Below are 25,065 nucleotides of genomic sequence, written 5' to 3'. Positions count from 1 at the left end.
CTTTTTAACCCTGTAAGGGGGTGGTGCACTGTACCCGAAGATACTGCCATATCGGGTCAATGCATAGGGCGACGGAAGCAAGCTTCGAAATCGGCCCCCGTTCTCAAAAATCCATTTAATATATGGTCCCCAGATAGGGGACGTATCAGATATTAAACTGAAAAGAACAGATTTTTTTTTTTTTTTTTTTTTTTTTTCCTCAGTTACAGACTATTGTTCAAGCGATCATCAGGTCACCTACCAAAACTCATCACTTCTAAACAAAGTCTGAAAAAACATCATGCGGAAAAATATCTCAATAAGAAAACTATAAGAGAAGCACAAATTCAAAACCTTGATCAGGATACTTACAACTTTCTCCATTCCTTGTATCTCCAAATCTTTTCAGCCTCTTCCTCTCCCATTCTCTTCTTGTCAAATAGAAAAATAATAAACAACCTTCCAAAAAAAAGTCTCTTCAACTCCCTTGGAGAAATACACACATTTTTAAAAACAAGCAGGTTTCTAGAATCCCATAAAACTTCTTTAAAAACAGAAAATACAATCCAGCTTTCACGTGTGTCCTCTCTCCTGCTTAAATCCTGACCAATAAAAATCTTCTCAAAATTAAAATCAACATATCCCGTGATTGCAGAAAAAAACCTCTGTAGAAGCATAAAAAATTCTCTTGCATAAAAACAGTTCCAAAATAAGTGCACTGTATCCTCCCTGCCTCCACAACCCTCTCTTGGACATTTCTCGCTCACTCTTATTCCTCGTCCATTCAGGAAAGCTCTGGTTGGGAGGCAGCCATGAAAAGTCATCCAGTTTACATCTCTCTGTCTATTCGATAATCCTCTAACATTAAAAAGATTCCAGATCTTCACAGACTGAGCAGTAGTGCAGAATGGTACTTCATATAATCTCTCATTTTTTCTTATTTCATTTTCAATTTTCTTTTTCTCAGGTTTTCCCAGGGAACTCAAACCAAATTGATCACTGAAAGACCTGAGAACCACATAGAAGGTAGGTATAACTTGCGCTATTGGTCTCCTCAGATCCTTCTCACACCAGCCCCATTTGGAAAACAACCATCCTGCCAAATACCTGCTCATGTCTGCCACCCAATTATTGCACTGAGACACTTTATAAATTAAAAGAAAGTAATGAGTCTTTAAAAACAGATTAATATCCGGGAAATTATATCCGCCTTTCTTCACGCTCTTCATCACTTCCTCCCTCTTCATCTTTTCCATCTTTGAACCCCAGAAAAAAATAAACAACTTCCTTGTCATCCTTCTGGACCATAATTTGCCGGGTGGGAAAACCATTGCAGTATATAATAGTAGTGGCAAAATTACTGCCTTTAAAATCAGAACTTTACCTTTAAGGGACAAGTTTCTCAATTTCCAAAAAGATAATTTCTTCTCTATCTTCTCCTCCAACTTCTCATAACTTTTCCCTCCTTTTAGATTTTTTTCAAAAACAACGCCTAACACTTCAATATCTTCCTTCTCATCCACGCCATCCACCACCACTTTTCCTTGCTTTCCAAAATTACTCAATTGGCACTTCCCCCAATTGACTTTCATACCAGCAATACAACAAAAAATCTTTACATGCAAATTCACTCTATTAAGATCAGCTTGGGAAGTGCAAGTAAAAACCACATCATCCATGTAACTTAAAACCTTCAAATTCCTTCCATTACTTCCCGGGATAAAAACACCACTCACACATTTGTCCTTCTGTACATTTTTGAGCAAGGCCTCAATGACACAAATGAATAAAATTGGGGAGAGTGGGCATCCCTGTCGTACTCCTGATAAAATATTAAAACCCGGCCCCACATGTCCATTGACTAAAATCTGACTTGTTGCCCCATAATAAAAACTTTTAATCACAAACAGTAGCTTCTCAGGAATACCCATATGCTTTAAAACCATAAACATAAAATCATGAGCAACTCTGTCATAAGCTTTTTCAAAATCAATGGATTCCACAAAAAGTGCATTCTTATTAAAATTACTATAATAAATAGAGTCTCTTAAAACTAATAAATTATCAGTTATTCTCCTATTTGGCACTGCACAAACTTGGTATTCTCCAACAAGGTGCTCAACTATGTCACTCATCCTGTTCGCCACAATCTTTGCAATGATCTTATAACCTGTATTCAATAATGTGATCGGCCTCCAGTTTTTCAAATCTCTTTCATCACCTTTCTTATGTATCAAGGTAATAACTCCTTTCTTCATAGACTCCGCTAAAATACCTGAGTTAAAAACATATTGCACCACCCGTGTAAAATCTTGCTTTAAAATATGCCAAAAAACTGAATAAAACTCAAAGGGGAGGCCATCACAGCCCGGTGTCTTCCCTTTCGCTGTCTTGTCCAGAGCCTGCTTGATCTCCCCTTCACAAACTTCCTCAATTAAAAATGCACTTTTTCCTTCAGGGACATTATTCTCTAAAATATTACAATAATCATTCATCTCCGTCTCACTGGCTCTGCTCTTATTACTAAAAAGTGTTTCATAAAATCTGCCAATCTCCTTCACCATCTGATCACCAACAACTTCCCCTGTAGGAGTTAAAACAGACTTAAAAACACCCCTAGCATTAAAACATTTTTTAAAGAAATATCTTGTACATTGTTCATTTTCCTCCAAATGTTGAACTTTGGATTTAAAAACAATATTTCTACCTCTTTCCAACAACCTGTTCTTCATCTCAATTTTCACCTTCTCAATTTCCTCCTCCACCTCCACACCAACATGTTTAAACTTAAAGAGAGTTTCTAAACGTGAGATAAGCCTTTCATAACCCCTCCTCTTTTCTTGTGCCCTCCTTATGCAAATGAACTTAAAATACTTAGCAAACTCACTTTTTGCCCAATCCCACCAAGCTAAAACATTACTAAAAACAGATTGTTTAGAAGTACAAGATAAAAAAAAATCTTTAAAACCGGCCATTACTTCTTCATCTTCTAATAGACTTACATTTAATTTCCAGAGCCCTCTACCAAAATGAAAGGACTCTGCAATACTTATTTCTGCCGACACCATCTTATGATCTGAGAAAGTTGACATCATTTGATTGCACCGGACCACCTTAATCCCCTCAGAGACAAGAATGTAATCAATCCGGGATTTACAGCGGCCACTATCTGATATATAGGTGTATCTTTCATCAGTGCTAACCATCAGTCCAACATCAGAATAATGTAAGTCTTGAATAATTTGGTTTAAAACATTTGAAGTAATATCAGTTCTAACCTTAGCAGAGCTCTCACGATCATTGACGGATCTAATGCAGTTAAAATCACCAACAATAATAGTACCATCACGACCAGGAATAAAAAGTTTAAGAGACTCTAAAAATAACACACGTGCCTGTTTTTCTGCTGGCGCATATACATTAAAAACTCTCATTCTCTGGCCTAAAAACTCAAAATTTAAAACCATACAACGACCTGGTACTAAAACTTGGCAATTTAAAACTTTAATGTCCCTGTTACACAATAAAATCCCCACACCTTCATTTTTATTCTCTGTGCATGTAGACCAAAAAGACTGCCCTCTCTTCCATTCATCTACATAAGGTGCAGACTTAATTGCACACTCCTGTAAACAAAATATATCTCCCTTCACATTCTCCAAAAAATCAAAAACTGCTGCTCTTCTGATGGTTGTTCCTATACTCCGAACATTAAGAGTAGCCACAACCAATGCCATTAAAAAGGAAAGAAGGCAATCCATTTTCTTAACATCCATTTTAACTAGAAGTTAGTATTCTGACCTTCAACCTTCCTTAGCAGCATCCCATAGCAATCAGGCGACCCCACTTGAGAGTCCCTGTCCATCATTTTCTCACCTCCATACACAGGATCCGTCTGATCCCCTGACCAACTCCCTTTCTTACACCTTTTACTTTTACCTTGAAAGCCTCCATTTGCATTTTCATCTTCATCTTCCCCCTCCTCCTCCTCCTTCTCCTCCTCTTCAGATGTTACATTCTCCTCCCCACTAATCACCCTCTGCCCAGGTGTTAGGGATCTCTCACTCTCATTCTCCTGAAACTCCATCCCCTCCTCCTCCCCCACCACTGGGTTTGGGCATTCAAAATCCTCAATTGTTTCTTCACATGGGGGAACCTCCCTACACACAGTCTCCACACTCTCCACCACTTTCTCTTTTTTCCCTTTACGTGCTTTCTTCTTACTGACCTCAGTAAACTCTTCACCAACACCAGTCTCCTCACAATGCACACCAGTGGAGTCACCCTCCTCCCCTTTTCCAGATTTTTCCTGAGTATTCATGTGCTGCACTGTCACACCTGCTGCACTCCCTTTTACAGAGTTCTCGTCAATCACCTGAGTCACCTCAGCATTCACACCAAAAACACGTGGAAATGGCCTTTCTCCTCTTTCCTCTCTTCTATTTCCTGCTGCGTCAGCATAGCTCATTTTCTTTCTATACCATAAACTGCATCCTCTAGCCAAATGCTCCTCACTACCACAGATATCACACGTTTTCTTCTCAGTACATTCACCCGAGTTGTGACCTGATTTCCCACAATTCCTGCAGCATACTCCTTGCTCAGGGCAAGACTCCTGTACATGTCCATAAGCGTGACAACGTCTACAGTACTGCAACTGTCCTTCATAAAAACAAAAACCTCTTTCTCCTCCAATAGAAAATACCTGTGGTATACTCTTCCTTCCCTCTTCCATTCCTTCGTCCTTTTTAAATTTTACAACAAATTTCCTTTTACAATTAAAGTACCCATGTCTGTTCTTGAGTCTTCCAAGAAATTTAACTTCATCACAATATCGGTACAAAAAATTGGTCACCATCTCATCCGAAACCTTCGGGTTGTACATATGGACTATAACAACCTTAGACATATTCATGAATAATGGCTCCACTTTCACCTTACTCATTATAGCTGGCTCATTCCTCCTCTTCATCACTTCTAAGTCCATGTAGACCCTCTGGCAAACCTCAGAATCATAAAAGGTTATATCGTAAATCCCTTGCCTAGGGAAGTCTTGCATAGCGATTACATGCCATACCTGAAGGTACTGGAGCTTGCGAAGAATCTCCAGCACAACTTGATCCAATCCAATCGTCCCCCGGTGTTCGCCAGGAACGTAAATCCGCACCGTATCCTCGAGTCCTCGAGTCCTCTCTCCGCTCATTTTTGCAGGTTAAGATACCCACTATCGCAACCCAGTAACAATCCAGGGCCCCCCGCAAAAGAGGGCCCCGATCACCACCCCTTCCGACTCCTACCCTGCCCGGTAAACCGCACAGGATCGAAGCCAAAAGGCCGAGAAGCGATAACCGTGAAAGGGGCGGGCCCAACAAGGTGCCCTTCATGGGCACTATCACTGCTTGCTGTCAGGGAGGCTGCCAGACAATTTTCCATGCACACTCTGGGCTGGGGGGCAGTCAACCACCAGTACACACAGCAGAACCTAAACCCATACCATTATTGCTAAGCAGCAAGACAGGGGCCCATTGCACTCCCACGGGGCCTTTTTAAATGCAATCCATAACCCGGATTTGCCAGGAACCCTTCTTACTCCTCCTACTTGCATGTGACACTGGGCTTAGGATCTGCATAGGAAACACACACACAAGCACACACCTACCTTTGTTGCCTGCAGATGCCTCCTTGGCTGTCCCCAAACGGTATCAAACCAACACCCACGGGAAGCTGTAAGCATAGAGGACATGCCTGCACCCCATTGGACTTACCTGTGTGGGTTAAACCCGGGTTATTTGACAACCTATGGCGGTGATGGTTCTGCTCAGGCAGAGCAGTGCTGATGCTCCTCATAAAGCTGTCGCTGCTGTGAAGGTTCTAGGTGACATCACAAATCCCTATGGTTACATACACAACAAAGCTGGGTTGTTGTTGTTTACACTCTGCAAGGCCTGTGGAAGTGAGTGACATCATAGCACTGTAGTTCTGAGGGTTCTAGATGGATGCAACAATCTCCTGTTGCTTCTATGAAGGCCATAATAGACGACATCACCAAACAGCTCCATAGTCACATACACAGCAAAGGAGAGATGTTGTTTACACCTAGTGATGTCAGTGGTATTGAGTGACATCACAGCACAGTGCTAAGGCTCCTGGGCCTGGACACAGCAGCGGCTGCAATATCTCAACGGAGAATACGTTTATATATATGTGTGTGTGTGCGCGTATATATATATATATATATATATATATATATATATATATATATATATTTCTCCGCCGAAATCACTTTTAAACCCATTTCCACCTTTTTTTCCCTTCTCTTCCTCTTACTTTTTTTTCACGTTTTTTTACGTTTTTCTCCTTTTCGCCTCTTTTCTGGGCGTATTATTCTTCTTTTTCTTCTTTTTTTTCGTCTAATGCATACCCCATCAGTGCAGCAATGCTTATTCAATACCGCCAGCAGATGGAGACACTGGGGGATAATTTTCGAAGGATTTATACTGATTTTTCCTGTCTGAATTTGTCGCACAGAAAGTTGCAGGCCAAATATGTGTGACATTTCTGCGACTTTAGCTTCTAGAGCATTTTTACAACATTATACATAGGTGCTGAATACATAAAAAGCGACTGTTCAGCGACAGACAAGTCGCATCGGCTGAAAGTAGGCCAGAATGTCAGTCCATGTTGGAGCAGGTTTAGATACAGTCTAAAGTATAGATCTCAAAGTCTGTGCACAGAATTTAGCAAGGGCCTCGCACCTTCTGATGCATCAGGTAGGTGCACAATAGCATAGCCTAACCCTCTGTACTTTGGTCTATATTGATGCGGGACATAGACAGCCAGCTGATGACCAATCCATTAGTGCAATGGATGGCTGGAAGCATTTGTCTTTGCCTTTGCAATACCACAGAAGCAATGCATGGTCAATGTACAGCAATGACACACCTGTGTGAACAGCCAGGAGACCCCCCCCCCCCCCCATGTTATGTTACATAGTTACATAGTTAGTACGGTCGAAAAAAGACATATGTCCATCAAGTTCAACCAGGGAATTAAGGGGTAGGGGTGTGGCGCGATATTGGGGAAGGGATGAGATTTTATATTTCTTCATAAGCATTAATCTTATTTTGTCAATAGGAACATTCAGCACCCACCCGCTATCAAGGCAGCTGCCTATCATGTCATGCCCTACCTGCACAGGTGTGCTGGCTACTCAAATGATCCAATTAAGGAGGCCATTTAGTCAGCAGCAGCAGAAGTCCTGTGCCTGGACGCTCCAACAGCGGCCAGACACAAGCAGAAGCAGAAGCAGCAGAAGCAGCAGCAGCACCACCTTTTGTTTTTTGGCTGCAGCAGCAGCAAGGCCCACAGGGCTGGCTAGCTGGCTAGCCAGCAAGCAGGTAGCAATGAAAGTAGGAATCTTTCTTTTTAACCCTGTAAGGGGGTGGTGCACTGTACCCGAAGATACTGCCATATCGGGTCAATGCATAGGGCGACGGAAGCAAGCTTCGAAATCGGCCCCCGTTCTCAAAAATCCATTTAATATATGGTCCCCAGATAGGGGACGTATCAGATATTAAACTGATAAGAACAGATACTACACTTGATCTTAGCCAAAAGGCCGAGAAGCGATAACCGTGAAAGGGGCGGGCCCAACAAGGTGCCCTTCATGGGCACTATCACTGCTTGCTGTCAGGGAGGCTGCCAGACAATTTTCCATGCACACTCTGGGCTGGGGGGCAGTCAACCACCAGTACACACAGCAGAACCTAAACCCATACCATTATTGCTAAGCAGCAAGACAGGGGCCCATTGCACTCCCACGGGGCCTTTTTAAATGCAATCCATAACCCGGATTTGCCAGGAACCCTTCTTACTCCTCCTACTTGCATGTGACACTGGGCTTAGGATCTGCATAGGAAACACACACACAAGCACACACCTACCTTTGTTGCCTGCAGATGCCTCCTTGGCTGTCCCCAAACAGTATCAAACCAACACCCACGGGAAGCTGTAAGAATAGAGGACATGCCTGCACCCCATTGGACTTACCTGTGTGGGTTAAACCCGGGTTATTTGACAACCTATGGCGGTGATGGTTCTGCTCAGGCAGAGCAGTGCTGATGCTCCTCATAAAGCTGTCGCTGCTGTGAAGGTTCTAGGTGACATCACAAATCCCTATGGTTACATACACAACAAAGCTGGGTTGTTGTTGTTTACACTCTGCAAGGCCTGTGGAAGTGAGTGACATCATAGCACTGTAGTTCTGAGGGTTCTAGATGGATGCAACAATCTCCTGTTGCTTCTATGAAGGCCATAATAGACGACATCACCAAACAGCTCCATAGTCACATACACAGCAAAGGAGAGATGTTGTTTACACCTAGTGATGTCAGTGGTATTGAGTGACATCACAGCACAGTGCTAAGGCTCCTGGGCCTGGACACAGCAGCGGCTGCAATATCTCAACGGAGAATACGTTTATATATATGTGTGTGTGTGCGCGTATATATATATATATATATATATATATATATATATATTTCTCCGCCGAAATCACTTTTAAACCCATTTCCACCTTTTTTTCCCTTCTCTTCCTCTTACTTTTTTTTCACGTTTTTTTACGTTTTTCTCCTTTTCGCCTCTTTTCTGGGCGTATTATTCTTCTTTTTCTTCTTTTTTTTCGTCTAATGCATACCCCATCAGTGCAGCAATGCTTATTCAATACCGCCAGCAGATGGAGACACTGGGGGATAATTTTCTAAGGATTTATACTGATTTTTCCTGTCTGAATTTGTCGCACAGAAAGTTGCAGGCCAAATATGTGTGACATTTCTGCGACTTTAGCTTCTAGAGCATTTTTACAACATTATACATAGGTGCTGAATACATAAAAAGCGACTGTTCAGCGACAGACAAGTCGCATCGGCTGAAAGTAGGCCAGAATGTCAGTCCATGTTGGAGCAGGTTTAGATACAGTCTAAAGTATAGATCTCAAAGTCTGTGTACAGAATTTAGCAAGGGCCTCGCACCTTCTGATGCATCAGGTAGGTGCACAATAGCATAGCCTAACCCTCTGTACTTTGGTCTATATTGATGCGGGACATAGACAGCCAGCTGATGACCAATCCATTAGTGCAATGGATGGCTGGAAGCATTTGTCTTTGCCTTTGCAATACCACAGAAGCAATGCATGGTCAATGTACAGCAATGACACACCTGTGTGAACAGCCAGGAGACCCCCCCCCCATGTTATGTTACATAGTTACATAGTTAGTACGGTCGAAAAAAGACATATGTCCATCAAGTTCAACCAGGGAATTAAGGGGTAGGGGTGTGGCGCGATATTGGGGAAGGGATGAGATTTTATATTTCTTCATAAGCATTAATCTTATTTTGTCAATTAGGAACATTCAGCACCCACCCGCTATCAAGGCAGCTGCCTATCATGTCATGCCCTACCTGCACAGGTGTGCTGGCTACTCAAATGATCCAATTAAGGAGGCCATTTAGTCAGCAGCAGCAGAAGTCCTGTGCCTGGACGCTCCAACAGCGGCCAGACACAAGCAGAAGCAGAAGCAGCAGAAGCAGCAGCAGCACCACCTTTTGTTTTTTGGCTGCAGCAGCAGCAAGGCCCACAGGGCTGGCTAGCTGGCTAGCCAGCAAGCAGGTAGCAATGAAAGTAGGAATCTTTCTTTTTAACCCTGTAAGGGGGTGGTGCACTGTACCCGAAGATACTGCCATATCGGGTCAATGCATAGGGCGACGGAAGCAAGCTTCGAAATCGGCCCCCGTTCTCAAAAATCCATTTAATATATGGTCCCCAGATAGGGGACGTATCAGATATTAAACTGATAAGAACAGATACTACACTTGATCTTAGCCAAAAGGCCGAGAAGCGATAACTGTGAAAGGGGCGGGCCCAACAAGGTGCCCTTCATGGGCACTATCACTGCTTGCTGTCAGGGAGGCTGCCAGACAATTTTCCATGCACACTCTGGGCTGGGGGGCAGTCAAACACCAGTACACACAGCAGAACCTAAACCCATACCATTATTGCTAAGCAGCAAGACAGGGGCCCATTGCACTCCCACGGGGCCTTTTTAAATGCAATCCATAACCCGGATTTGCCAGGAACCCTTCTTACTCCTCCTACTTGCATGTGACACTGGGCTTAGGATCTGCATAGGAAACACACACACAAGCACACACCTACCTTTGTTGCCTGCAGATGCCTCCTTGGCTGTCCCCAAACGGTATCAAACCAACACCCACGGGAAGCTGTAAGCATAGAGGACATGCCTGCACCCCATTGGACTTACCTGTGTGGGTTAAACCCGGGTTATTTGACAACCTATGGCGGTGATGGTTCTGCTCAGGCAGAGCAGTGCTGATGCTCCTCATAAAGCTGTCGCTGCTGTGAAGGTTCTAGGTGACATCACAAATCCCTATGGTTACATACACAACAAAGCTGGGTTGTTGTTGTTTACACTCTGCAAGGCCTGTGGAAGTGAGTGACATCATAGCACTGTAGTTCTGAGGGTTCTAGATGGATGCAACAATCTCCTGTTGCTTCTATGAAGGCCATAATAGACGACATCACCAAACAGCTCCATAGTCACATACACAGCAAAGGAGAGATGTTGTTTACACCTAGTGATGTCAGTGGTATTGAGTGACATCACAGCACAGTGCTAAGGCTCCTGGGCCTGGACACAGCAGCGGCTGCAATATCTCAACGGAGAATACGTTTATATATATGTGTGTGTGTGCGCGTATATATATATATATATATATATATATATATATATATTTCTCCGCCGAAATCACTTTTAAACCCATTTCCACCTTTTTTTCCCTTCTCTTCCTCTTACTTTTTTTTCACGTTTTTTTACGTTTTTCTCCTTTTCGCCTCTTTTCTGGGCGTATTATTCTTCTTTTTTTTCTTTTTTTTCGTCTAATGCATACCCCATCAGTGCAGCAATGCTTATTCAATACCGCCAGCAGATGGAGACACTGGGGGATAATTTTCTAAGGATTTATACTGATTTTTCCTGTCTGAATTTGTCGCACAGAAAGTTGCAGGCCAAATATGTGTGACATTTCTGCGACTTTAGCTTCTAGAGCATTTTTACAACATTATACATAGGTGCTGAATACATAAAAAGCGACTGTTCAGCGACAGACAAGTCGCATCGGCTGAAAGTAGGCCAGAATGTCAGTCCATGTTGGAGCAGGTTTAGATACAGTCTAAAGTATAGATCTCAAAGTCTGTGCACAGAATTTAGCAAGGGCCTCGCACCTTCTGATGCATCAGGTAGGTGCACAATAGCATAGCCTAACCCTCTGTACTTTGGTCTATATTGATGCGGGACATAGACAGCCAGCTGATGACCAATCCATTAGTGCAATGGATGGCTGGAAGCATTTGTCTTTGCCTTTGCAATACCACAGAAGCAATGCATGGTCAATGTACAGCAATGACACACCTGTGTGAACAGCCAGGAGACCCCCCCCCCCCCCATGTTATGTTACATAGTTACATAGTTAGTACGGTCGAAAAAAGACATATGTCCATCAAGTTCAACCAGGGAATTAAGGGGTAGGGGTGTGGCGCGATATTGGGGAAGGGATGAGATTTTATATTTCTTCATAAGCATTAATCTTATTTTGTCAATTAGGAACATTCAGCACCCACCCGCTATCAAGGCAGCTGCCTATCATGTCATGCCCTACCTGCACAGGTGTGCTGGCTACTCAAATGATCCAATTAAGGAGGCCATTTAGTCAGCAGCAGCAGAAGTCCTGTGCCTGGACGCTCCAACAGCGGCCAGACACAAGCAGAAGCAGAAGCAGCAGACGCAGAAGCAGCAGAAGCAGCAGCAGCACCACCTTTTGTTTTTTGGCTGCAGCAGCAGCAAGGCCCACAGGGCTGGCTAGCTGGCTAGCCAGCAAGCAGGTAGCAATGAAAGTAGGAATCTTTCTTTTTAACCCTGTAAGGGGGTGGTGCACTGTACCCGAAGATACTGCCATATCGGGTCAATGCATAGGGCGACGGAAGCAAGCTTCGAAATCGGCCCCCGTTCTCAAAAATCCATTTAATATATGGTCCCCAGATAGGGGACGTATCAGATATTAAACTGATAAGAACAGATACTACACTTGATCTTAGCCAAAAGGCCGAGAAGCGATAACCGTGAAAGGGGCGGGCCCAACAAGGTGCCCTTCATGGGCACTATCACTGCTTGCTGTCAGGGAGGCTGCCAGACAATTTTCCATGCACACTCTGGGCTGGGGGGCAGTCAACCACCAGTACACACAGCAGAACCTAAACCCATACCATTATTGCTAAGCAGCAAGACAGGGGCCCATTGCACTCCCACTGGGCCTTTTTAAATGCAATCCATAACCCGGATTTGCCAGGAACCCTTCTTACTCCTCCTACTTGCATGTGACACTGGGCTTAGGATCTGCATAGGAAACACACACACAAGCACACACCTACCTTTGTTGCCTGCAGATGCCTCCTTGGCTGTCCCCAAACGGTATCAAACCAACACCCACGGGAAGCTGTAAGCATAGAGGACATGCCTGCACCCCATTGGACTTACCTGTGTGGGTTAAACCCGGGTTATTTGACAACCTATGGCGGTGATGGTTCTGCTCAGGCAGAGCAGTGCTGATGCTCCTCATAAAGCTGTCGCTGCTGTGAAGGTTCTAGGTGACATCACAAATCCCTATGGTTACATACACAACAAAGCTGGGTTGTTGTTTACACTCTGCAAGGCCTGTGGAAGTGAGTGACATCATAGCACTGTAGTTCTGAGGGTTCTAGATGGATGCAACAATCTCCTGTTGCTTCTATGAAGGCCATAATAGACGACATCACCAAACAGCTCCATAGTCACATACACAGCAAAGGAGAGATGTTGTTTACACCTAGTGATGTCAGTGGTATTGAGTGACATCACAGCACAGTGCTAAGGCTCCTGGGCCTGGACACAGCAGCGGCTGCAATATCTCAACGGAGAATACGTTTATATATATGTGTGTGTGTGCGCGTATATATATATATATATATATATATATATATATATATATATATTTCTCCGCCGAAATCACTTTTAAACCCATTTCCACCTTTTTTTCCCTTCTCTTCCTCTTACTTTTTTTTCACGTTTTTTTACGTTTTTCTCCTTTTCGCCTCTTTTTTGGGCGTATTATTCTTCTTTTTCTTCTTTTTTTTCGTCTAATGCATACCCCATCAGTGCAGCAATGCTTATTCAATACCGCCAGCAGATGGAGACACTGGGGGATAATTTTCTAAGGATTTATACTGATTTTTCCTGTCTGAATTTGTCGCACAGAAAGTTGCAGGCCAAATATGTGTGACATTTCTGCGACTTTAGCTTCTAGAGCATTTTTACAACATTATACATAGGTGCTGAATACATAAAAAGCGACTGTTCAGCGACAGACAAGTCGCATCGGCTGAAAGTAGGCCAGAATGTCAGTCCATGTTGGAGCAGGTTTAGATACAGTCTAAAGTATAGATCTCAAAGTCTGTGCACAGAATTTAGCAAGGGCCTCGCACCTTCTGATGCATCAGGTAGGTGCACAATAGCATAGCCTAACCCTCTGTACTTTGGTCTATATTGATGCGGGACATAGACAGCCAGCTGATGACCAATCCATTAGTGCAATGGATGGCTGGAAGCATTTGTCTTTGCCTTTGCAATACCACAGAAGCAATGCATGGTCAATGTACAGCAATGACACACCTGTGTGAACAGCCAGGAGACCCCCCCCCCCCCCATGTTATGTTACATAGTTACATAGTTAGTACGGTCGAAAAAAGACATATGTCCATCAAGTTCAACCAGGGAATTAAGGGGTAGGGGTGTGGCGCGATATTGGGGAAGGGATGAGATTTTATATTTCTTCATAAGCATTAATCTTATTTTGTTAATTAGGAACATTCAGCACCCACCCGCTATCAAGGCAGCTGCCTATCATGTCATGCCCTACCTGCACAGGTGTGCTGGCTACTCAAATGATCCAATTAAGGAGGCCATTTAGTCAGCAGCAGCAGAAGTCCTGTGCCTGGACGCTCCAACAGCGGCCAAACACAAGCAGAAGCAGAAGCAGCAGCAGCACCACCTTTTGTTTTTTGGCTGCAGCAGCAGCAAGGCCCACAGGGCTGGCTAGCTGGCTAGCCAGCAAGCAGGTAGCAATGAAAGTAGGAATCTTTCTTTTTAACCCTGTAAGGGGGTGGTGCACTGTACCCGAAGATACTGCCATATCGGGTCAATGCATAGGGCGACGGAAGCAAGCTTCGAAATCGGCCCCCGTTCTCAAAAATCCATTTAATATATGATCCCCAGATAGGGGACGTATCAGATATTAAACTGATAAGAACAGATACTACACTTGATCTTAGCCAAAAGGCCGAGAAGCGATAACCGTGAAAGGGGCGGGCCCAACAAGGTGCCCTTCATGGGCACTATCACTGCTTGCTGTCAGGGAGGCTGCCAGACAATTTTCCATGCACACTCTGGGCTGGGGGGCAGTCAACCACCAGTACACACAGCAGAACCTAAACCCATACCATTATTGCTAAGCAGCAAGACAGGGGCCCATTGCACTCCCACGGGGCCTTTTTAAATGCAATCCATAACCCGGATTTGCCAGGAACCCTTCTTACTCCTCCTACTTGCATGTGACACTGGGCTTAGGATCTGCATAGGAAACACACACACAAGCACACACCTACCTTTGTTGCCTGCAGATGCCTCCTTGGCTGTCCCCAAACGGTATCAAACCAACACCCACGGGAAGCTGTAAGCATAGAGGACATGCCTGCACCCCATTGGACTTACCTGTGTGGGTTAAACCCGGGTTATTTGACAACCTATGGCGGTGATGGTTCTGCTCAGGCAGAGCAGTGCTGATGCTCCTCATAAAGCTGTCGCTGCTGTGAAGGTTCTAGGTGACATCACAAATCCCTATGGTTACATACACAACAAAGCTGGGTTGTTGTTGTTTACACTCTGCAAGGCCTGTGGAAGTGAGTGACATCATAGCACTGTAGTTCTGAGGGTTCTAGATGGATGCAACAATCTCCTGTTGCTTCTATGAAGGCCATAATAGACGACATCACCAAACAGCTCCATAGTCACATACACAGCAAAGGAGAGATGTTGTTTACACCTAGTGATGTCAGTGGTATTGAGTGACATCACAGCACAGTGCTAAGGCTCCTGGGCCTGGACACAGCAGCGGCTGCAATATCTCAACGGAGAATACGTTTATATATATGTGTGTGTGTGCGCGTATATATATATATATATATATATATATTTCTCCGCCGAAATCACTTTTAAACCCATTTCCACCTTTTTTTCCCTTCTCTTCCTCTTACTTTTTTTTCACGTTTTTTTACGTTTTTCTCCTTTTCGCCTCTTTTCTGGGCGTATTATTCTTCTTTTTCTTCTTTTTTTTCGTCTAATGCATACCCCATCAGTGCAGCAATGCTTATTCAATACCGCCAGCAGATGGAGACACTGGGGGATAATTTTCTAAGGATTTATACTGATTTTTCCTGTCTGAATTTGTCGCACAGAAAGTTGCAGGCCAAATATGTGTGACATTTCTGCGACTTTAGCTTCTAGAGCATTTTTACAACATTATACATAGGTGCTGAATACATAAAAAGCGACTGTTCAGCGACAGACAAGTCGCATCGGCTGAAAGTAGGCCAGAATGTCAGTCCATGTTGGAGCAGGTTTAGATACAGTCTAAAGTATAGATCTCAAAGTCTGTGCACAGAATTTAGCAAGGGCCTCGCACCTTCTGATGCATCAGGTAGGTGCACAATAGCATAGCCTAACCCTCTGTACTTTGGTCTATATTGATGCGGGACATAGACAGCCAGCTGATGACCAATCCATTAGTGCAATGGATTGCTGGAAGCATTTGTCTTTGCCTTTGCAATACCACAGAAGCAATGCATGGTCAATGTACAGCAATGACACACCTGTGTGAACAGCCAGGAGACCCCCCCCCCCCCATGTTATGTTACATAGTTACATAGTTAGTACGGTCGAAAAAAGACATATGTCCATCAAGTTCAACCAGGGAATTAAGGGGTAGGGGTGTGGCGCGATATTGGGGAAGGGATGAGATTTTATATTTCTTCATAAGCATTAATCTTATTTTGTCAATTAGGAACATTCAGCACCCACCCGCTATCAAGGCAGCTGCCTATCATGTCATGCCCTACCTGCACAGGTGTGCTGGCTACTCAAATGATCCAATTAAGGAGGCCATTTAGTCAGCAGCAGCAGAAGTCCTGTGCCTGGACGCTCCAACAGCGGCCAGACACAAGCAGAAGCAGAAGCAGCAGAAGCAGCAGCAGCACCACCTTTTGTTTTTTGGCTGCAGCAGCAGCAAGGCCCACAGGGCTGGCTAGCTGGCTAGCCAGCAAGCAGGTAGCAATGAAAGTAGGAATCTTTCTTTTTAACCCTGTAAGGGGGTGGTGCACTGTACCCGAAGATACTGCCATATCGGGTCAATGCATAGGGTGACGGAAGCAAGCTTCGAAATCGGCCCCCGTTCTCAAAAATCCATTTAATATATGGTCCCCAGATAGGGGACGTATCAGATATTAAACTGATAAGAACAGATACTACACTTGATCTTAGCCAAAAGGCCGAGAAGCGATAACCGTGAAAGGGGCGGGCCCAACAAGGTGCCCTTCATGGGCACTATCACTGCTTGCTGTCAGGGAGGCTGCCAGACAATTTTCCATGCACACTCTGGGCTGGGGGGCAGTCAACCACCAGTACACACAGCAGAACCTAAACCCATACCATTATTGCTAAGCAGCAAGACAGGGGCCCATTGCACTCCCACGGGGCCTTTTTAAATGCAATCCATAACCCGGATTTGCCAGGAACCCTTCTTACTCCTCCTACTTGCATGTGACACTGGGCTTAGGATCTGCATAGGAAACACACACACAAGCACACACCTACCTTTGTTGCCTGCAGATGCCTCCTTGGCTGTCCCCAAACGGTATCAAACCAACACCCACGGGAAGCTGTAAGCATAGAGGACATGCCTGCACCCCATTGGACTTACCTGTGTGGGTTAAACCCGGGTTATTTGACAACCTATGGCGGTGATGGTTCTGCTCAGGCAGAGCAGTGCTGATGCTCCTCATAAAGCTGTCGCTGCTGTGAAGGTTCTAGGTGACATCACAAATCCCTATGGTTACATACACAACAAAGCTGGGTTGTTGTTGTTTACACTCTGCAAGGCCTGTGGAAGTGAGTGACATCATAGCACTGTAGTTCTGAGGGTTCTAGATGGATGCAACAATCTCCTGTTGCTTCTATGAAGGCCATAATAGACGACATCACCAAACAGCTCCATAGTCACATACACAGCAAAGGAGAGATGTTGTTTACACCTAGTGATGTCAGTGGTATTGAGTGACATCACAGCACAGTGCTAAGGCTCCTGGGCCTGGACACAGCAGCGGCTGCAATATCTCAACGGAGAATACGTTTATATATATGTGTGTGTGTGCGCGTATATATATATATATATATATATATATATATATATATATATTTCTCCGCCGAAATCACTTTTAAACCCATTTCCACCTTTTTTTCCCTTCTCTTCCTCTTACTTTTTTTTCACGTTTTTTTACGTTTTTCTCCTTTTCGCCTCTTTTCTGGGCGTATTATTCTTCTTTTTCTTCTTTTTTTTCGTCTAATGCATACCCCATCAGTGCAGCAATGCTTATTCAATACCGCCAGCAGATGGAGACACTGGGGGATAATTTTCTAAGGATTTATACTGATTTTTCCTGTCTGAATTTGTCGCACAGAAAGTTGCAGGCCAAATATGTGTGACATTTCTGCGACTTTAGCTTCTAGAGCATTTTTACAACATTATACATAGGTGCTGAATACATAAAAAGCGACTGTTCAGCGACAGACAAGTCGCATCGGCTGAAAGTAGGCCAGAATGTCAGTCCATGTTGGAGCAGGTTTAGATACAGTCTAAAGTATAGATCTCAAAGTCTGTGCACAGAATTTAGCAAGGGCCTCACACCTTCTGATGCATCAGGTAGGTGCACAATAGCATAGCCTAACCCTCTGTACTTTGGTCTATATTGATGCGGGACATAGACAGCCAGCTGATGACCAATCCATTAGTGCAATGGATGGCTGGAAGCATTTGTCTTTGCCTTTGCAATACCACAGAAGCAATGCATGGTCAATGTACAGCAATGACACACCTGTGTGAACAGCCAGGAGACCCCCCCCCCCCCCCCCCCCCATGTTATGTTACATAGTTACATAGTTAGTACGGTCGAAAAAAGACATATGTCCATCAAGTTCAACCAGGGAATTAAGGGGTAGGGGTGTGGCGCGATATTGGGGAAGGGATGAGATTTTATATTTCTTCATAAGCATTAATCTTATTTTGTCAATTAGGAACATTCAGCACCCACCCGCTATCAAGGCAGCTGCCTATCATGTCATGCCCTACCTGCACAGGTGTGCTGGCTACTCAAATGATCCAATTAAGGAGGCCATTTAGTCAGCAGCAGCAGAAGTCCTGTGCCTGGACGCTCCAACAGCGGCCAGACACAAGCAGAAGCAGAAGCAGCAGAAGCAGCAGCAGCACCACCTTTTGTTTTTTGGCTGCAGCAGCAGCAAGGCCCACAGGGCTGGCTAGCTGGCTAGCCAGCAAGCAGGTAGCAATGAAAGTAGGAATCTTTCTTTTTAACCCTGTAAGGGGGTGGTGCACTGTACCCGAAGATACTGCCATATCGGGTCAATGCATAGGGCGACGGAAGCAAGCTTCGAAATCGGCCCCCGTTCTCAAAAATCCATTTAATATATGGTCCCCAGATAGGGGACGTATCAGATATTAAACTGATAAGAACAGATACTACACTTGATCTTAGCCAAAAGGCCGAGAAGCGATAACCGTGAAAGGGGCGGGCCCAACAAGGTGCCCTTCATGGGCACTATCACTGCTTGCTGTCAGGGAGGCTGCCAGACAATTTTCCATGCACACTCTGGGCTGGGGGGCAGTCAACCACCAGTACACACAGCAGAACCTAAACCCATACCATTATTGCTAAGCAGCAAGACAGGGGCCCATTGCACTCCCACGGGGCCTTTTTAAATGCAATCCATAACCCGGATTTGCCAGGAACCCTTCTTACTCCTCCTACTTGCATGTGACACTGGGCTTAGGATCTGCATAGGAAACACACACACAAGCACACACCTACCTTTGTTGCCTGCAGATGCCTCCTTGGCTGTCCCCAAACGGTATCAAACCAACACCCACGGGAAGCTGTAAGCATAGAGGACATGCCTGCACCCCATTGGACTTACCTGTGTGGGTTAAACCCGGGTTATTTGACAACCTATGGCGGTGATGGTTCTGCTCAGGCAGAGCAGTGCTGATGCTCCTCATAAAGCTGTCGCTGCTGTGAAGGTTCTAGGTGACATCACAAATCCCTATGGTTACATACACAACAAAGCTGGGTTGTTGTTGTTTACACTCTGCAAGGCCTGTGGAAGTGAGTGACATCATAGCACTGTAGTTCTGAGGGTTCTAGATGGATGCAACAATCTCCTGTTGCTTCTATGAAGGCCATAATAGACGACATCACCAAACAGCTCCATAGTCACATACACAGCAAAGGAGAGATGTTGTTTACACCTAGTGATGTCAGTGGTATTGAGTGACATCACAGCACAGTGCTAAGGCTCCTGGGCCTGGACACAGCAGCGGCTGCAATATCTCAACGGAGAATACGTTTATATATATGTGTGTGTGTGCGCGTATATATATATATATATATATATATATATATATATATATATATTTCTCCGCCGAAATCACTTTTAAACCCATTTCCACCTTTTTTTCCCTTCTCTTCCTCTTACTTTTTTTTCACGTTTTTTTACGTTTTTCTCCTTTCCGCCTCTTTTCTGGGCGTATTATTCTTCTTTTTCTTCTTTTTTTTCGTCTAATGCATACCCCATCAGTGCAGCAATGCTTATTCAATACCGCCAGCAGATGGAGACACTGGGGGATAATTTTCTAAGGATTTATACTGATTTTTCCTGTCTGAATTTGTCGCACAGAAAGTTGCAGGCCAAATATGTGTGACATTTCTGCGACTTTAGCTTCTAGAGCATTTTTACAACATTATACATAGGTGCTGAATACATAAAAAGCGACTGTTCAGCGACAGACAAGTCGCATCGGCTGAAAGTAGGCCAGAATGTCAGTCCATGTTGGAGCAGGTTTAGATACAGTCTAAAGTATAGATCTCAAAGTCTGTGCACAGAATTTAGCAAGGGCCTCGCACCTTCTGATGCATCAGGTAGGTGCACAATAGCATAGCCTAACCCTCTGTACTTTGGTCTATATTGATGCGGGACATAGACAGCCAGCTGATGACCAATCCATTAGTGCAATGGATGGCTGGAAGCATTTGTCTTTGCCTTTGCAATACCACAGAAGCAATGCATGGTCAATGTACAGCAATGACACACCTGTGTGAACAGCCAGGAGACCCCCCCCCCCCCCCATGTTATGTTACATAGTTACATAGTTAGTACGGTCGAAAAAAGACATATGTCCATCAAGTTCAACCAGGGAATTAAGGGGTAGGGGTGTGGCGCGATATTGGGGAAGGGATGAGATTTTATATTTCTTCATAAGCATTAATCTTATTTTGTTAATTAGGAACATTCAGCACCCACCCGCTATCAAGGCAGCTGCCTATCATGTCATGCCCTACCTGCACAGGTGTGCTGGCTACTCAAATGATCCAATTAAGGAGGCCATTTAGTCAGCAGCAGCAGAAGTCCTGTGCCTGGACGCTCCAACAGCGGCCAGACACAAGCAGAAGCAGAAGCAGCAGAAGCAGCAGCAGCACCACCTTTTGTTTTTTGGCTGCAGCAGCAGCAAGGCCCACAGGGCTGGCTAGCTGGCTAGCCAGCAAGCAGGTAGCAATGAAAGTAGGAATCTTTCTTTTTAACCCTGTAAGGGGGTGGTGCACTGTACCCGAAGATACTGCCATATCGGGTCAATGCATAGGGCGACGGAAGCAAGCTTCGAAATCGGCCCCCGTTCTCAAAAATCCATTTAATATATGGTCCCCAGATAGGGGACGTATCAGATATTAAACTGATAAGAACAGATACTACACTTGATCTTAGCCAAAAGGCCGAGAAGCGATAACCGTGAAAGGGGCGGGCCCAACAAGGTGCCCTTCATGGGCACTATCACTGCTTGCTGTCAGGGAGGCTGCCAGACAATTTTCCATGCACACTCTGGGCTGGGGGGCAGTCAACCACCAGTACACACAGCAGAACCTAAACCCATACCATTATTGCTAAGCAGCAAGACAGGGGCCCATTGCACTCCCACGGGGCCTTTTTAAATGCAATCCATAACCCGGATTTGCCAGGAACCCTTCTTACTCCTCCTACTTGCATGTGACACTGGGCTTAGGATCTGCATAGGAAACACACACACAAGCACACACCTACCTTTGTTGCCTGCAGATGCCTCCTTGGCTGTCCCCAAACGGTATCAAACCAACACCCACGGGAAGCTGTAAGCATAGAGGACATGCCTGCACCCCATTGGACTTACCTGTGTGGGTTAAACCCGGGTTATTTGACAACCTATGGCGGTGATGGTTCTGCTCAGGCAGAGCAGTGCTGATGCTCCTCATAAAGCTGTCGCTGCTGTGAAGGTTCTAGGTGACATCACAAATCCCTATGGTTACATACACAACAAAGCTGGGTTGTTGTTGTTTACACTCTGCAAGGCCTGTGGAAGTGAGTGACATCATAGCACTGTAGTTCTGAGGGTTCTAGATGGATGCAACAATCTCCTGTTGCTTCTATGAAGGCCATAATAGACGACATCACCAAACAGCTCCATAGTCACATACACAGCAAAGGAGAGATGTTGTTTACACCTAGTGATGTCAGTGGTATTGAGTGACATCACAGCACAGTGCTAAGGCTCCTGGGCCTGGACACAGCAGCGGCTGCAATATCTCAACGGAGAATACGTTTATATATATGTGTGTGTGTGCGCGTATATATATATATATATATATATGTATATATATATATTTCTCCGCCGAAATCACTTTTAAACCCATTTCCACCTTTTTTTCCCTTCTCTTCCTCTTACTTTTTTTTCACGTTTTTTTACGTTTTTCTCCTTTTCGCCTCTTTTCTGGGCGTATTATTCTTCTTTTTCTTCTTTTTTTTCGTCTAATGCATACCCCATCAGTGCAGCAATGCTTATTCAATACCGCCAGCAGATGGAGACACTGGGGGATAATTTTCTAAGGATTTATACTGATTTTTCCTGTCTGAATTTGTCGCACAGAAAGTTGCAGGCCAAATATGTGTGACATTTCTGCGACTTTAGCTTCTAGAGCATTTTTACAACATTATACATAGGTGCTGAATACATAAAAAGCGACTGTTCAGCGACAGACAAGTCGCATCGGCTGAAAGTAGGCCAGAATGTCAGTCCATGTTGGAGCAGGTTTAGATACAGTCTAAAGTATAGATCTCAAAGTCTGTGCACAGAATTTAGCAAGGGCCTCGCACCTTCTGATGCATCAGGTAGGTGCACAATAGCATAGCCTAACCCTCTGTACTTTGGTCTATATTGATGCGGGACATAGACAGCCAGCTGATGACCAATCCATTAGTGCAATGGATGGCTGGAAGCATTTGTCTTTGCCTTTGCAATACCACAGAAGCAATGCATGGTCAATGTACAGCAATGACACACCTGTGTGAACAGCCAGGAGACCCCCCCCCCCCCCATGTTATGTTACATAGTTACATAGTTAGTACGGTCGAAAAAAGACATATGTCCATCAAGTTCAACCAGGGAATTAAGGGGTAGGGGTGTGGCGCGATATTGGGGAAGGGATGAGATTTTATATTTCTTCATAAGCATTAATCTTATTTTGTCAATTAGGAACATTCAGCACCCACCCGCTATCAAGGCAGCTGCCTATCATGTCATGCCCTACCTGCACAGGTGTGCTGGCTACTCAAATGATCCAATTAAGGAGGCCATTTAGTCAGCAGCAGCAGAAGTCCTGTGCCTGGACGCTCCAACAGCGGCCAGACACAAGCAGAAGCAGAAGCAGCAGAAGCAGCAGCAGCACCACCTTTTGTTTTTTGGCTGCAGCAGCAGCAAGGCCCACAGGGCTGGCTAGCTGGCTAGCCAGCAAGCAGGTAGCAATGAAAGTAGGAATCTTTCTTTTTAACCCTGTAAGGGGGTGGTGCACTGTACCCGAAGATACTGCCATATCGGGTCAATGCATAGGGCGACGGAAGCAAGCTTCGAAATCGGCCCCCGTTCTCAAAAATCCATTTAATATATGGTCCCCAGATAGGGGACGTATCAGATATTAAACTGATAAGAACAGATACTACACTTGATCTTAGCCAAAAGGCCGAGAAGCGATAACCGTGAAAGGGGCGGGCCCAACAAGGTGCCCTTCATGGGCACTATCACTGCTTGCTGTCAGGGAGGCTGCCAGACAATTTTCCATGCACACTCTGGGCTGGGGGGCAGTCAACCACCAGTACACACAGCAGAACCTAAACCCATACCATTATTGCTAAGCAGCAAGACAGGGGCCCATTGCACTCCCACGGGGCCTTTTTAAATGCAATCCATAACCCGGATTTGCCAGGAACCCTTCTTACTCCTCCTACTTGCATGTGACACTGGGCTTAGGATCTGCATAGGAAACACACACACAAGCACACACCTACCTTTGTTGCCTGCAGATGCCTCCTTGGCTGTCCCCAAACGGTATCAAACCAACACCCACGGGAAGCTGTAAGCATAGAGGACATGCCTGCACCCCATTGGACTTACCTGTGTGGGTTAAACCCGGGTTATTTGACAACCTATGGCGGTGATGGTTCTGCTCAGGCAGAGCAGTGCTGATGCTCCTCATAAAGCTGTCGCTGCTGTGAAGGTTCTAGGTGACATCACAAATCCCTATGGTTACATACACAACAAAGCTGGGTTGTTGTTGTTTACACTCTGCAAGGCCTGTGGAAGTGAGTGACATCATAGCACTGTAGTTCTGAGGGTTCTAGATGGATGCAACAATCTCCTGTTGCTTCTATGAAGGCCATAATAGACGACATCACCAAACAGCTCCATAGTCACATACACAGCAAAGGAGAGATGTTGTTTACACCTAGTGATGTCAGTGGTATTGAGTGACATCACAGCACAGTGCTAAGGCTCCTGGGCCTGGACACAGCAGCGGCTGCAATATCTCAACGGAGAATACGTTTATATATATGTGTGTGTGTGCGCGTATATATATATATATATATATATATATATATATATATTTCTCCGCCGAAATCACTTTTAACCCCTTAAGGACACAGCCCATTTTCACCTCTAGGACGCAGCCCTTTTTTGCACATCTGACCACTGTCACTTTAAACATTAATAACTCTGGAATGCTTTTACTTATCAATCTGATTCCGAGATTGTTTTTTCGTGACATATTCTACTTTAACATAGTGGTAAATTTTTGTGGTAACTTGCATCCTTTCTTGGTGAAAAATCCCAAAATTTGATGAAAAAATTGAAAATTTTGCATTTTTCTAACTTTGAAGCTCTCTGTTTGTAAGGAAAATTGATATTCCAAATATTATTTTTTTTGGATTCACATATACAATATGTCTACTTTATATTTTAATCATAAAATTGACATGTTTTTACTTTTGGAAGACACCAGAGGGCTTCAAAGTTCAGCAGCAATTTTACAATTTTTCACAAAATTTTCAAACTCGCTATTTTTCATGGACCAGTTCAGGTTTGAAGTGGATTTGAAGGGTCTTCATATTAGAAATACCCCATAAATGACCCCATTACAAAAACTGCACCCCCCCAAAGTATTCAAAATGACATTCAGTAAGTGTTTTAACCCTTTAGGTGTTTCACGGTAAAAGCAGCAAA

General features: G+C 44.5%; 8 non-coding genes and 1 pseudogene across 8 annotated transcripts; all 9 read right to left on the bottom strand.

Moving 5' to 3' along the window:
* Positions 1 to 18: 18 nt before the first annotated feature.
* Positions 19 to 226, bottom strand: LOC130349297 (U2 spliceosomal RNA; annotated as a pseudogene).
* Positions 227 to 7,418: 7,192 nt separating this feature from the next.
* On the bottom strand, positions 7,419 to 7,609 carry LOC130349100 (U2 spliceosomal RNA). Its single transcript, XR_008886506.1, has one exon. It is a non-coding gene; the product is annotated as a U2 spliceosomal RNA (small nuclear RNA).
* A 2,079-nt stretch (positions 7,610 to 9,688) lies between these two features.
* Positions 9,689 to 9,879, bottom strand: LOC130349099 (U2 spliceosomal RNA). The gene has a single exon (XR_008886505.1). It is a non-coding gene; the product is annotated as a U2 spliceosomal RNA (small nuclear RNA).
* Positions 9,880 to 11,977: 2,098 nt separating this feature from the next.
* Positions 11,978 to 12,168, bottom strand: LOC130349098 (U2 spliceosomal RNA). The gene has a single exon (XR_008886504.1). It is a non-coding gene; the product is annotated as a U2 spliceosomal RNA (small nuclear RNA).
* A 2,077-nt stretch (positions 12,169 to 14,245) lies between these two features.
* On the bottom strand, positions 14,246 to 14,436 carry LOC130349246 (U2 spliceosomal RNA). Its single transcript, XR_008886638.1, has one exon. It is a non-coding gene; the product is annotated as a U2 spliceosomal RNA (small nuclear RNA).
* Positions 14,437 to 16,508: 2,072 nt separating this feature from the next.
* Positions 16,509 to 16,699, bottom strand: LOC130349250 (U2 spliceosomal RNA). The gene has a single exon (XR_008886641.1). It is a non-coding gene; the product is annotated as a U2 spliceosomal RNA (small nuclear RNA).
* Positions 16,700 to 18,793: 2,094 nt separating this feature from the next.
* On the bottom strand, positions 18,794 to 18,984 carry LOC130349096 (U2 spliceosomal RNA). The gene has a single exon (XR_008886502.1). It is a non-coding gene; the product is annotated as a U2 spliceosomal RNA (small nuclear RNA).
* A 2,090-nt stretch (positions 18,985 to 21,074) lies between these two features.
* On the bottom strand, positions 21,075 to 21,265 carry LOC130349095 (U2 spliceosomal RNA). Its single transcript, XR_008886501.1, has one exon. It is a non-coding gene; the product is annotated as a U2 spliceosomal RNA (small nuclear RNA).
* Positions 21,266 to 23,348: 2,083 nt separating this feature from the next.
* Positions 23,349 to 23,539, bottom strand: LOC130349094 (U2 spliceosomal RNA). Its single transcript, XR_008886500.1, has one exon. It is a non-coding gene; the product is annotated as a U2 spliceosomal RNA (small nuclear RNA).
* Positions 23,540 to 25,065: the final 1,526 nt, after the last annotated feature.

The sequence above is a fragment of the Hyla sarda genome, unplaced genomic scaffold (assembly GCF_029499605.1).
Source record: "Hyla sarda isolate aHylSar1 unplaced genomic scaffold, aHylSar1.hap1 scaffold_91, whole genome shotgun sequence".
Lineage (NCBI taxonomy): Eukaryota > Metazoa > Chordata > Amphibia > Anura > Hylidae > Hyla > Hyla sarda.
The sequence above is the reverse complement of the archived record's forward strand: the minus strand, read 5'-3'. Positions and strand labels throughout refer to the sequence as shown.